Here is a 14,939-nt window from a genome sequence, read left to right as displayed (position 1 = left end):
AAAAGCACACACATTAAAAGTTCCAAGAAGTAAATTCAAGAATGGACAAGAATGAGTTTAGAGCTTTGGTCCTTCTCATTCATCTTCACATTAAGGTCCTTTTACACCAAGTTTGCATAGGGAAAGTCCTAGAAACTAAGTCCAATTGTTCATTTCTTTGCATTTGGTCCACAACAATCAAAATAAAACACAAGCACAATGATATATACACAATTATGTGCTCAAGTGAGCAAAAGGCAATTTGCATTAACATAAACATGTGCTCAAATGAGCAAAGGGAAAAGCAAATGAATAATATGTACAAGAATAATAAATTGCATAAATGTAAATAGCAAAAAGTAAATGTTAATGGTTAATGTTAGTAATTAGTGTGCCATAAGGCAAATTTAGCGCTATGTTAGGCAATCGTAATTGGACTTATGTAGAAGTCACAACTATCTGAGGCCGATCAATAATAATGTAGGCAACAACACAAGTTAGAAGCCTTGATTAGTGAACCAGGTTCCAACAACTTGCCATGCCAAAAAGAAGATGATAAATGATCTTGTATTGGTTTAAGTCCTTTGCATGATTTAAGAAGCAACTTATCCTTAATGCAAAGCCATTCACTTGATCAATTGACCAAGATGAATTAGATTTGAATCAAGGAAGATTAAACCTCCCTAATCAATGCTAACTTATCAACCTTTAACTCATTGATCAAAAAGAGAAGAAGAAGAAGAAGAAGATGGATAATGGAAATGAAGAAAATAAAGTGCATTAAGTGAAAATGGAATGTACCAATCCACAAATGTTGACCAAAGATAGGGAAGATCAAGGTCAAACCACAAAAGAAAGAAGTGAGATGAAGATTGGAGGTCAAGAAATAAACAAAATATTTTTGGCATTTTTAATATTTGAAAATAAACTTGAATTAAAATATTAAAGAAATGTCAAACTTCAAATTCACTTCAAATCAACTTTGAAAAGTCCAAGTGAATTATCCCAAGTTCAACAAGGTCAAACAAAGTTTGACAAAAAAATTTCAGCATTTTTAAAAGTCAGGAACTATTTTTAATCAATTAAAAATGAAGAAAAATAACCTAATTGAACTAAAATCTCAAATAAATCTCAAATCAATTAATAAATTGATGAGAATATTTTTCATAGATCCATCATCATTCAAAGAAGTTAGAAAAATATTTTTGTATTTTTTGAATATCAAAAACTATTTAAAATGAATTAAAAATTACCAGAAAAGAGAAAATTATTAAAAAATAGCAAATGATAAAAAAAAAAGTAAAAATCATTTTTAGAAACTAGAAATTAAAAGAGAAATAATGTAATTGGTCCCATATTTTTTGGACAAATAATAAAAGAGATATGGATTTTTGAAAATGAGATAGAATTAAAAAATAAAAATGGAAAATTCAGAAATTAGAAAAAACCACGTGCGTTGGATGGATTCTCATTAATTGACGTGGAGGATCTAATGGCAATGAGTTGCGCGCGTACCATAGTCCAAGGTCAATGAGAAACATAATGAATTAAATAAAGTCAAAAGATCTGATGGCTATGATATAAACTAGAGATCAGATCCAAGGGCTCACAATCAATCTGGCAATGAGACGGTGGCCAGCGCCACCGTCTTCTCCGGTGGAGACCAAAAATTGCAGAGATTCAAACGTGCATCAAAATGCACGATCCAGGCACCATTCGAAAGGTGAAGTGATGTACATCACTCCTATGCCACTCAATTCCACTCTAGATTCCTATTAAGAGAGAAATCAGAAATGAAAGTTTGGTGGTGTTCAACTGAACTTGCTCGATTCCAACAATTAAACACACAATAATGATGCCTCTATAGAGAGGACTTCAGACAACACAATATCAAGGCAAATGGAGTAAAGTATAAGGAGATTCGAAGCAAAAATCAGTTGATCAAAACCTTTGGATTGTGAAGAATTGAGTCACTCTCCTTGGTTCCTTTTGCAAATATAAGCTTCAATGGATCAAATGATGAAGGTCTAGGAACTTTAGATCTGAAAATTCAACCAAATGCAATTGAATTTCAGATCTGAATTTTTGGAGAAAAATGAACTTGCTCCTTTAGGTATGGCTAGGGATTCAATCTTGCAGCATTTCAGGCGCCTTCAGGTTGGAGAATTATGAAGGTAAGGCATGGTATTTATAGATGGAGAGAGATGAATGCATGAGCTAACTCGTGTGCATGGAAAATGGATTTTGCATTGCATGGGCTTGTGTGATCATGTGGAAGGCCCAATGAAGGCTGAAATATCTTGCTGAGTTCATGTGAAGGGCAAATGGACGTGTACATTACGTGTAATCAGCTTATGCATGGCAATTGAATTGAATTTCACAAAATGTACTTGATTCTTCATGTCTTCGAAAATAATGCTTCCAAACTCCAAATGCAACCTTATAAGTAATGGTTGGAAAGCTGGTTGCATAAGGAACAAATGATATGTTGATCAAAATTCCAATTGGGCCTTGGAAATTATTGAAATTGGAGCTTGAAGTGTAGGGTGCAAAACATGCATAAGTGAAGTTTCCAAATTTGGCCAATGTTCAAGCCCTTCTATCCCAATTATGCAAGCTCCAAATGATAAAACCTTCAACATGAAAGTTGTAGATCCTTTCAAGAAAATCAATTTGGACTTAAATTTTGCATAATTTGGAGTTTTTATGAAGAAGTTATGGGCACTTGAAGTTGGACTTGTTTTACATTTCAATGCATTTGACCCAAAGTGACCTATAATGTTTTGCATTATCACATGTATTTCTTTTGAGATTTTTCAATTTTTATCAATATAACATTTTAAGTGGACACAATAAGCTTTCCAATTCATTTGGTCCCACCTCAAAATCATAAAAAATGAATGAGTTATGTTCTTGGGAAGTTGACCCAAAATTAGGGTTTCAGTCAAAATGACCTATAATGTCTTGGAATGGATGAAGACTTTCCAAGCTTCAAATCAATTTTTTATGAATATTAAAGTTGTTCATATTGTTCTTAAGAACAGTTTTTCTCTTGGGGTCATCTCCATTTGACCAACACATAAAAAGTTAGGTCTCAGTGTATTTCAAGATAGCTAGATGAATTGATTGATCAACTTCTCAAGTCTACAACTCATATCTTGATGAATTGATGCTTGAGGGTACTCAAATAAGTTCAAATATGCATTTAATTATGAATTAAATAACTTCCCTTGATTGTATTTGACCATGGGCTGAGGTTGCTTCATAGGCAAGGCATTATTGATGAAAAGATGAATTAGGGTTTCCTTGGGAAACAAACCTTAAATCCCTTGACTTGCTTTGATCAAAATGATGAATTGAGATACTTTGGAGGCATATTTGATGGATGAGAGCTTTGGGAACTATTACCATGCTTACTTTCATCTCCTCTTGACCTTTTCATTGCACAAAGGATCTCCTTGAAGCTTTTAGACCTTGTGATTGCTCAAGCTACAAACAAGAAATGTTAGTGACATACTTTTGTGCTTTTGGTTAGTAAATAAAGATGAGAAAAGCAATGATATGCAATTCAAGCATGCTTGGTGATCTCAAACCACTCACAAGAGGTCCCACCCAAAGTCAAAGGGAACCAAGATGCTCATGATCCTTGAGGTTTTGCAAATGCAATGTTATGATGCCATGAGGGATCTTAGGGCCAAAATTGGGGTCTTACAGAAGGCACTTTTTACATCCATTTGAAATAGCTTGAATTTCATAATGCATGCCACTCCAAGCAATGGACTCATGGCGAGCTACACGAGCAAATGTTTCATCAAAGTCTACTCCTTCAACTTGAGTATATCCTTGAGCTACTAATCTAGCTTTGTTTTTAGTAACAACCCCTTGTTCATCAGATTTATTCTTATATACCCACTTTGTTCCTATGACATTTACTCCTTCAGGTCTAGGAACCAATTCCCATACTTCATTCCTCTTGAATTGGCCTAACTCCTCTTGCATTGCATTGATCCAGAACTCATCAGTCAAGGCTTCTTTGATATTTCTGGGTTCAATCTTTGACATAAAGCAACCATGTGAGATCACTTCCCTTGATCTAGTAGTGACTCCTTTATCTGGATCTCCTATGATAAGATCTTTGGGATGATCCTTCTGAATTCTGATAGAGGGTCCCTTGTTGATTTTGTTATCTTCAGGTTCAGCCTGAGGAGGTTCTTCTTCCTTATTTTTGTCTGAGAAGTCAACTGGAGAATCATTCAGAGATGTCTCAACATCGTCTGTGACATCCGTCTGTTGGTCATCAACCACAACATTAATGGATTCCATCAATACATTAGTTTTGGAATTAAAGACCCTGTAAGCTCTACTGTTTGTTGAATAGCCCAGAAATATTTCATCACTTTTGGGATCCATCTTCCTTCTTTGCTCACGATCAGCCAGGATATAGCATTTGCTACCAAATACATGGAAGTATTTGACTGTAGGTTTTCTTCCTTTCCAGACTTCATAAAGGGTTGTGGGAGTTCCTTTCTTTAATGTCACTCTGTTGTGAACATAGCAGGATGTGTTCATGGCTTCAGCCCAAAAATGATAGGGCAATTTCATAGCATGAATCATAGCTCTGGCTGATTCTTGAAGAGTCCTATTTTTTCTTTCCACCACACCGTTTTGCTGGGGAGTGATGGGAGATGAGAACTCATGATGAATTCCGTCTGAAGAGTAGAATTCAGCAAATTTGTTATTCTCAAACTCCTTCCCATGATCACTTCTAATTTTGACAACAGGACTTTCTTTTTCCCTTTGAAGTTTCAAAGAAAGCTCCTTAAAGACTTCAAATACATCAGATTTTTCTCTTATAAAATTGATCCAGGTGTATCTGGAGAAATCATCCACCACCACATATGCATATTTCGTTCCACCAAGGCTTTCTACTTGCATGGGTCCCATTAAGTCCATATGAAGTAGTTCCAGGACTTTGGTAGTTGTGTCATGTCTGAGCCTCTGGTGTGATATCCTTGTTTGTTTTCCAATCTGACATTCTCCACAGATTTTTCCCTCATCAATCTTTAAGTTAGGAATTCCTCTAACAGCTTCAACTGATATGATCCTTTTCATACCTTTAAGGTGCAGATGGCCCAATCTTTGATGCCATATCTTCACTTCTTCTTCTTTGGCTAAGGTACACATTGAAGAGTATCCAGTTTCTTTAGAGCTCCACATGTAGCAGTTGTCTTTGGACCTAACTCCCTTCATGATTACTTTATTTTCTTTGTTAGTAATCAGACATTCAGTTTTGGTGAAGTTTACATTCAGACCTTGATCACACAGTTGACTGATGCTTATAAGATTAACAGTTAATCCCTTAACAAGTAGGACATCATCAAGGTCAGGAACTCCAGGGCAATGCAGCCTACCCATTCCCTTGATTTCAGCCTTTGCACCATCACCAAAGGTAACATAACTCATGGCATGAGGATGAAGTTCAGTTAGCAGATTTTTGTTCCCAGTCATATGTCTGGAGAAACCACTGTCAAAATACCAATCTTCTTTGGCTGAAACTCTGAGGGAAGTGTGAGCTATTAGACTTGTGACCTTTGTCTTAGGAACCCATTGCTTTTTGTTGTCAGTCTTGTGATGCTTGGACCTTGATTGGTATTGAGACTGAACAGGGCTAGGATAGCCACATAGCTTATAGCAGAAGGGCTTCAGGTGGCCAAATTTTCCACAGTATTGGAATTTCCATCTTTGATGCTTCCCTTTTTGCTGTTGTGACATCTGATGTGACATCTTAGGTTTGCTTTTAACATGGCTGCACTTAGGTTTGGATTTTGGTTTGCAACCAGTGTAACTGCACTCAGCCTTGAATCCAATGCCAAATTTGTTTCCTGTTATTTGGCCAGTCTGGAGAATCTTGTCTAAGATGGCAGATCCATTATTAAGCATTCTTACATACTTAGTCATCTCATCTAGTTTGGAATTCAAGAATACAGCTTCAATCTTCAATTTTGAGATGGTTTCCACAAGCTCTTCCTTTTCATTTTCCAGTTGAGCTATCACTTTCTTCTGGCTTTCAACTTGTCTGCACACTCCTGCACTTCTGTGGCACAACTCTTTAAGGGTTCTTTCATCATCAATTGACTTTTCCTCATACCCCCATCTTCCTGTCAATGCAGTCACATGGTTTGTAGCTTCTTCTGTTTCACTTCCATCAGACCAAGAGGCCACAAGACTCCTCTTTTGTTTCTTGAGGTAGGTCCCACATTCAGTTTTAATATGACCATACCCATTACACTCATAGTGCTGAACTTCTTTGGGATTTTCTTCAGACTTTGGTTTCTTACCAAAGCTGTTGGATTTACTGATGTCAGATGTGATGTTCTTGACATTGCCCTTTGCTCTCACATCTACCTTTTTTATCAGTCTGTTGAACTGTCTTCCCAGCATTGCTATCTCATTTGCCAGGTCTTCATCAATATCTTGACCACCTTCCTCATCTTCCTCTTCAGTGTTTGACATAAATGTTATGCTCTTGGCTTTCTTTTCAGCTCCATCACATATTCCCATCTCAAATGTTTGGAGGGATCCAATTAGCTCATCAACTCTCATATTTGAGATGTCTTGAGATTCTTCTATGGCTGTTACTTTCACAGCAAATCTCTTGGGGAGTGATCTGAGTATTTTTCTTACTAATTTTTCATCTGACATCTTCTCACCCAAGGCTCCAGAGGCATTGGAAATTTCAAGGATACTCATGTAGAATTCATGAATATTTTCATCTTTTTTCATCCTTAAGTTTTCAAACTTGGTGGTGAGCAGCTGTGGTCTAGACATTTTCATCTAGAGGTGCCTTCATGAGTGGTTTTGAGAATGTCCCAAGCATCTTTAGCTACTTCACAAGTGTTTACTAATCTGAAGATGTTCTTGTCCACTCCATTGAAGATGACATTCAATGCTTTAGAATTTCCAAGGGCTAGGTCGTCCTCCTCCTTGGACCATTGTTCTTCAGGCTTTTTCTCAGCAGTGGCTTCTCCTTCTTTAGTGACTATAGGGTGCACCCACCCTGTCAATACAGCCTTCCAAACGTTGTTAACAAGAGATTTTAGAAAGGCTACCATTCGAGGTTTCCAATAGTCATAGTTAGAACCATCCAAAATTGGTGGCCTGTGAACAGATCCTCTATCTCTCTCCATTGTACTAGAAAGTATTGCCCCTACATCTCACCCAGAACCAGAGCAGGATGCCTGCTCTGATACCAATTGAAATTCGGGTATCAGATATAAGATGTCGAAGGTAATGTCACGACACTAATATCTGTTAACACAGATAGGATAAAGATACATAATGGTAAAGCAAATAACACAAGCAATTGTTAACCCAGTTCGGTGCAACTCACCTACGTCTGGGAGCTACCAAGCCAGGAAGGAAATTCACTAAAATAGAATTAGTTCAAAGACTCTCCGTACACTTCAACAAGTTACAGTCTTTCTCACCTAATCTCTACCCGTGCAATTTCTACCTAAGCACTCTTAGATATGAGAACCCACTCACTTCCCTACAATCACACACCAGTGGTTTTAAACAACAATCCCTTAAGAAAAGAAAATACTTTTCAATTACACACTCTTGATTTTACTTCACAGTTTCAATCAAGAAGACACACTCTTGATCTTGCTTCACAACTTTGATCAAGAAGACACACACTCTTGCTTAACAGCTTTAGAGTGACAAATTACAACCACAAATCAGTCCAACTCAATCATCAATGGATGACTTGAATGGCTTACAAGTCTCACGACTAAACAGACACAAACCCTAGCTCTCTCTCTATATTTCGCTCAGTATTGGTTGTGTGTTCAAACAGGTTTTCTAAGTCCCTTTTTATAGAAGCATCCAGCTGGGCTTGGACATCTTGAAAACCCTAAATCTATTTTCCAATCAAATCTTTTTATAACAGCTGGTTAGATCTCCTTGGAAAATAAGTAAATCTGGTTGTAATCCACGATTGAATGCGCCAGCTAATCATATCTTCAATCATACAAAGATTGCCATTAATTGTGCAATCACAAAACACCAGACATTCATACTGAATGTTCTGTGTACAGGATGTCATGACATCGGGTCTGACATCCTGGAAAATCCTGCATAATCCAATAATTCCTTTTCTATCTTCCTGCAGGTATAGCCATATCAGATGCCATGGCCTTGTGTACGTCATCTGAAACAATCCTGCATGAACATGTCTTTCATTTAAGCTCCAGCAGGTACATGCAATATCAGAAGCCATGGCATTGTATGTGGCATTCTGAAACAATCCTGCATGAACATGTTCTTGAACTCCAGCAAGTACATAGGATATCTCATGTTAAGACATCACACATAACATCTTGTGAACACTCTTTATTTTACCAAAATTGCTGCCAACAGTTAGAATCAACAATTATAGAAAAACATAATAATATGAAATGTATAACAAACATACATATATAATTAGAATTCGTCACACTTTATACAAACTTGCATCATATCATCTTATTAAAGAATCACATGTTTATCATCATACGACATGGCTCAACAATCCACAAGTATTCATTTATAAATACCTAACGATGTACAAAAGTCATATTTCACAATATATCGATTTCATGTACATATTATCATCCATCATCATTTATAAATCATCATCAAATATGTATACAACTTTCACATGATTCCATAATGTATACAAGTAACCATTTCATCACATATATCACAAATATGCACACATATCACATCAACAACACATCAATAATTTATATCAAATGGATCACCTAAAATCCACGTATATGCATATCTACCAAAATCATATCCACACAATCATATCACATAATCACACTGTAACACCTCAAAATTTGCCCTCCTCTTCTTGAGACTAGTTTGACATATTGCATTTCATATTTTAGAGCATTAGGCATTGCATTTTTGCATTTCATCTGAAAATAAGAAGATCATCCTCCAGAGTCTTTTCAAAAGATGGAGAAGTTACATGATTCAAGCCTGAGGGTTTCGATGAATTGATGATCAACCATCTGAGGGTTTGCACTTCAATTAGGGTTTCCTGATACTTCAAGAGTCTTGAGCATTATATTGTTTGCAAGGATATATTACCATCATCATGGTTCTATCATCATCCAGGGATTCATTGTTCATGCTCAAGTTCCTTTAGATTAGGGTTTTGACCTCTGGTCAACCCTAATCAATGACTTTCTTCCAACTAGGGTTTCTCAAGGAGATGAGGTATTTGTTGGGGATGAGGATCACGTGATTTCTATAAGGAGCTTACATGAGCTAGGGTTTCATTTTTGAGCAATTTCCCCAAGTGGTAGAGGCTCAAGCAGATCAGGGCATTTCAAGGTCATCTGAAGACCAAAAAGTCAACCGTGCAGTCAACTGAGGGTTATGAGGTGGGGAAATGAGTTGAGACACCTCAATCATGTCCAAAAGAGGTCCATTTGTCATTCTAAACATCTATCTTAAATATTTTGAAGTCGTGGCAAAAGTTTCCAAAAATGGAAAGTGACCTGTAATTTCAAGTTTCCAAAAATGGCAAGTTTTTGGTTCACATTCAACTTGATTTTCCAACATCAAAGGAGTTTCAAATGGATTTTTGTTGAACATGAAAGTTGAATATCTTTCTCTCCCCTTTTCAAAAAGTCCTATTTCATGATCATCTGATGATTGGTTGAGAAGTTATGGCCAAATGATCATAATGTATACATGGAATTCAAAGTGGCATAACTTTTGATTCAAAACTCCAAATTGGTCCACTCTTTTTGCAAAATGCTCCTTGTGACCAATACTTTCCAAATGAACCATTGCCTTGCATGGAAGAAGCTCATATGATCACTTGTTCATACATGTGCAAAATGGAGGGAAATTTCATAATTTGAATTTGGCTTATGGTACAAGCAAAATACCACTTCCATCATGTTTATTGGTTGATTTTAAATAAATTCAAGCTTTTGCATGGGAAACTCACGTGGAACATGGCCATAATGGTTCACTTATCATTTTTTGCAAATGGATTAAAAACTCACTAAGCCTGATTAGCAAATGGTTAATTTGGTTTTCAGCATCATTAACATAAAGTATAAAGGCCAAACCCTAACTGATTTTGCTCATAACAGAATTTGAGATCTAGAATTTTCCATTTCCCTCCAAAAAATTCTCTCTCCTTGAATTTCAAATTTCTTCACACAAACCTTCATTCTCTTTGCATATTCATGATCTTTGTGTAAATCTGAGCAAGATTCAACCATCTACTTGAGGAATTGAGCAAGATTCGTGCTGATTCATGAGTTTGAACATGTTGATGGAACTTGAAAATTAAGCAAGATCTGAGAGGATTCAACCATTCACTTTGGATTAAAGCTTCAAGGCAAGGTTATTGGAGAAGATCTGGAGCTCTAGAGCACGTGAGGACACGATTTCAACCACTGCCATTTCAAGTAAGTGAAATTTTCGTCCTCTCTTTTTGCAATTTTATGTACGTAATCACGTAGATCTTGCTTCGTAGATGATGCTGATATGTTTAGATTTGAAAACGGTTAAGAAATGAGTATGTGGTGATGAATTAAAGTTTTGTTCATGAAAATGTTTGCCTTCGATCCAGAAAATATAGGAAGAATTAGGATTAGTGAATATGATATTTGGAATGTGTGTTGGAAGAGCTTTCGAACGGTGAATGATACGTTCATTTCTGGAAAAAAAAATTGAATCTCCGCCGTGGATATGGTCGGAGAAGACGACCGAAGAGTTATCTCCGCCGTCTGCAACTTGCGCTAGGGTTTTGCCCTGTCATCTGCCACGTGTGTGCGTGCTTGGCGATTCCATTGGTTATGCTTCGTTTGACCGTGCCTGCGTGTGCATTGACCTGGTGATGTGGCTGCCACGCAACTTAATGAAACGATGTGTTTCATAGGCACTTCTGGACCTGGCGTGCGTGAGTTCGATACCTGGCCACGAATGTTTCTGAATTAAATTTGAATTCTCATTCCTTAGGGCGTGTGTTCGATCCTATGATGCTGCATATTGCTGATTTTATTCAAATTTCATTTTCCCTCCATTATTTCATATTATTACATTTTATTTGTTCAACTTTAAAAAATCATTAAAAATTGAAAAATGCTTCAAACTGATCCCAATTTCTTTTCACATTCTTGTTTTGAGCTCTAGTTTTTTATAGCATTTATTTCATGATTTGTTTGCTGCTGGATTTTTAATTGTGATTTTTTGATTGAACCTTGTGCCAAATTGATATGCTACATTCATTGCTTTGTGAAATGCTCATCTTTAATCCAATTGATCTGAAATTTTGCATGCTTGATCTTCACATGTGATATGATTTTTGAGAATTGGTTTGGAATTTTTATCATATGCTATCACTGTTTTTGACACATGATGATGTAGTGTGACAATTTGTGTCACATTTTGGATGTTGCATTTGTGCATTTTTGATCACCTATCATTTGAGCTCTTCTGGATTTAATTTTTGGCATGATGTTTGTTCATAACATGAGTAGCTTGCATAAAACATTTCATAGACATTGGATGCATTTCTGTTTTGATTTGGATTTTCTAATTTGATTGTCCATTTTGTGTACACTTGCTTGCTTTTGCTTTACATTGATCATTTGATTCATTTGCCTTGTGCACTGATATTGGTCCTTTTGAGGACATCTTATGACATGTTTGAAATTGCTTTGTGCAAAAGGTTGACTTTTGTTTTATCATTTGGTTTTGTTTTGAACCTAGTCTTTGAACTAGTGTTTTGTACATAAGCTAATTGTGTTTTGTGTTTCAGGTTTGGACATTTAGCATTGATGGTTGGATTTGATCTCACTTTGTGAGATACAAATGCCTTTGAGCACTAACTATTGTTGTTTTGTAGGTCAATTGATGTGATGAACTCATTTGAGTGCTTGCATTTTTGCCTTGCATTGTGTAAAACTGTTGAATAGTTCCACTGTTTGTCTGTTGGTTTTCTGTCTGAGATACTAACTGGTTAGCTTTTGTACAGGTACAATAGTTGCTTGCTAGCTTTGCTTTTGCTTAAGCTTAGGATTATGGTTGATACACCACTGAGGTAGTTTAGCCTTCTTACTCCATGTAGTCTGGAAGTCCTGTCACCTTTTTGGCAGGCATTTTGGCTGAAGTCCTCCTTATGAGGCTCTATTTGTGATTGTTTACATTTGTGCCAAAGACCTCTAAATGAGGCATGTTACTTGATAAGTCCTCCTAAGTGAAGAGGCAATTGACAGATAGAAGGGATTAGCAATCAATCCCCTGTTATTCAGTGAGTCATTCTTTATGCTCGCACTACGTGCTGATACTCTAGAACATGTACCCAAGATCTTTGTATAGGGTCAGTCAAGTGGAATAGGGTCCCTCTTTCTGGATCCCCATGCTTTCTTTGTCATTGAGCTCACCCTGGCCAGGGTTAAGAGCATGAGGTCTCATCCTCATTACCATTTCGATCTGCTCACCCTAACTCTCAATGTTAGTGGTTAAGAGCTCCTGTTTACCCTTACAGTCTGGCTTGTTTGTCGAGGTTGATATGACCCCTCTTGACTAAAGCCTACCCATTGTTTGGGCCTCTTGTATGTATATAGTGTGTGATACTTGTTCATTGATGTTGATGTTTTTGAGCTGACTTGCTTCCTGTGTGAGTTAGGTTCTGATTAGAGACCTCAACTTAGGGATTATTGTTTGCATGACAACTATTAGGCTCGAGTCTTAGTCTCCCTATTAGTTTGTTGCTTCCTTGGTCTCTGGTTAGGAGAGTGTCTCCTTTCCCCTGTTAAGGGGAACTACGTCGCCCTGATTCTCATACCAGATGAGATACGTAGGCAGGATATCGAGCGAGATCTCTCTGGGTGCCCTTTTTTCTTTTTCAACCTTTTTGTTTCTTTTGACGTCTCAGTGTCTCTTTGTGTTTGTGTGACAACTATTAGGCACGAGTTCTAGACTCCCTATTAGTTTGTCAATCTGATAACCTTTTTCATTGGTGTTCGCTGGTTAGCGTGTGCTATTGTTTGGAGTCGGATGTAAGTCCATGTGTTGGCATTCTGTTTCCTTTTGTTTGTTGTTGTTAGGAGTCGGATGTAAGTCCATGTGTTGGCATTCTGTTTCCTTTTGTTTGTTGTTGTTAGGAGTCGAATATAAGTCCATGTGTTGGCATTCTGTTTCCTTGTTTTTGTTGTTGTTTGGAGTTGGATGTAAGTCCATGTATTGGCATTCTGTTTCCTTTTGAGTGTTTCTTTTGACGTCTCAGCGTCTCTTTTGGTGTTTTGTTTCGGCGTGCGTTAGCCGAGCTATGAGTGCTATGATTCTTCCTCTGGATAGAGAAGATACGTAGGCATAGGATGTGATGTCCTAGCGAGCATGTCTCCCTTTTCCCCGAACTACGTTGACTCTGATGTTTGTTTCTGACAAACTACGTAGGCCCAGGACGCGACATCCTGCCGAGTCCCCTTCCTCCATTTTCTTTCACCTGTTTTATCATTCCAGTTTATGCATTTTCTTTGAGCAGTTTATTAGCAACCCTATTCTATTTTTTTCCTATTCTTTTGAGCGTGGATCCCGTCGAGTACGACGGACGTGAGGGGTGCTAATACCTTCCCCTTGCGTAACCGACTCTCGTACCTTGCAATCTCTAGTCATAAGACCTTTCTTTTCCCTTTCTTAGGTTAGTCCTGCGCTTCCTTTCCGTCATAGGATGAATAGCGTCGGTGGCGGCTCTGTAAACAGTTTTTTTTTCCGCCGGTTGTTTTTCGCGTTGCGACAGCTGGCGACTCTGCTGGGGACTCTGAAGTTGACCTCTTGCTGGTCCATCTTCCCTAAGCGAGTCAATCCTAGCGCTCTCTAGGGTAGTTTTTAGGATAGTTTGGGTTGCTTTTACAGCTTTATTTATGGCATTTATGATTATTATACTGTGATTATATTTGCATATATGTTTACATGCATCATATTATCACTGTGCTGGATTCTGGACAGGTTTTGTTCCTTTGATTTGGGGTGGGTGTTCTGAGTGGGGCTAAAACCCAGGCCCGAGTATACACCTAGGATTAGCGTGGTCTCATGTCTCCTCACATGTTGGATTAACATGATGTTGCGACGTGACATACCACAGCCGGGTGAGGTTCTTCTGAGAGAAGCTCTTCCTTGTGGAGTTTCCACTATGGTTGGGTTTATCTCTTTTGAGCTGTTGACTTCGGTGACCGTTCTTTCCCGGATCTTTGGTTTAGATGATCTTATAAGAGCTGCAACGGCACACCCGAAAGGGCAAACCCGTTGAGTATCTTGTCCGATTGTCGAGACCATTATCCGCCTTAGGATGACCTTATTAGAATTCACCTGTGAGGGGAGGGTTTTGATTCTTACAGATACAAGTTCTGTTGGTGACTCTTTGATGGTGACTTTGGTTCGGTTTGTGATCTGTGTTCTATTTATAAGTCGGATTTATGGATATTTATTTCTGATACGCCGGAGTTCTGTCTGTGGTATTTATCAGCGGGTTCCGTTTATTTCGGATCCCCGGGTTGAATTTGGGGTTGCTTGTCCAAAGGATCTTGTTGCTATTTGGTCAGTGATTTACCTGTGATGATGGTGATGTATCCTCCGTTCCGTTTATTTCGGAACCCCCGAGTTGGATTTATGGTTACTTAGTCCCTCAGATGGTTGCGATCAGTTCAGAGGCCGGACTCCAGTATAGTTGATGTTCAGATGACTTGGAGGATGGCATTATGCATTGCATTCATGCATCTGCATCATTCCCATTTTGCATTTATCCGCATCAAACTCATGTTTATCCATATGCAGGGTACATTCTCGATTGAGATCCTGGTTGAGAGGCATCCTTGTTCCAGATGTGAGGACCGACTTGAAAGCTGATATTGTATACAGTTTCTTCGATCCATAGATCAGCG

Source organism: Lathyrus oleraceus, chromosome 3, assembly GCF_024323335.1.
Source record: "Lathyrus oleraceus cultivar Zhongwan6 chromosome 3, CAAS_Psat_ZW6_1.0, whole genome shotgun sequence".
NCBI lineage: Eukaryota > Viridiplantae > Streptophyta > Magnoliopsida > Fabales > Fabaceae > Lathyrus > Lathyrus oleraceus.
The sequence above is the reverse complement of the archived record's forward strand: the minus strand, read 5'-3'. Positions refer to the sequence as shown.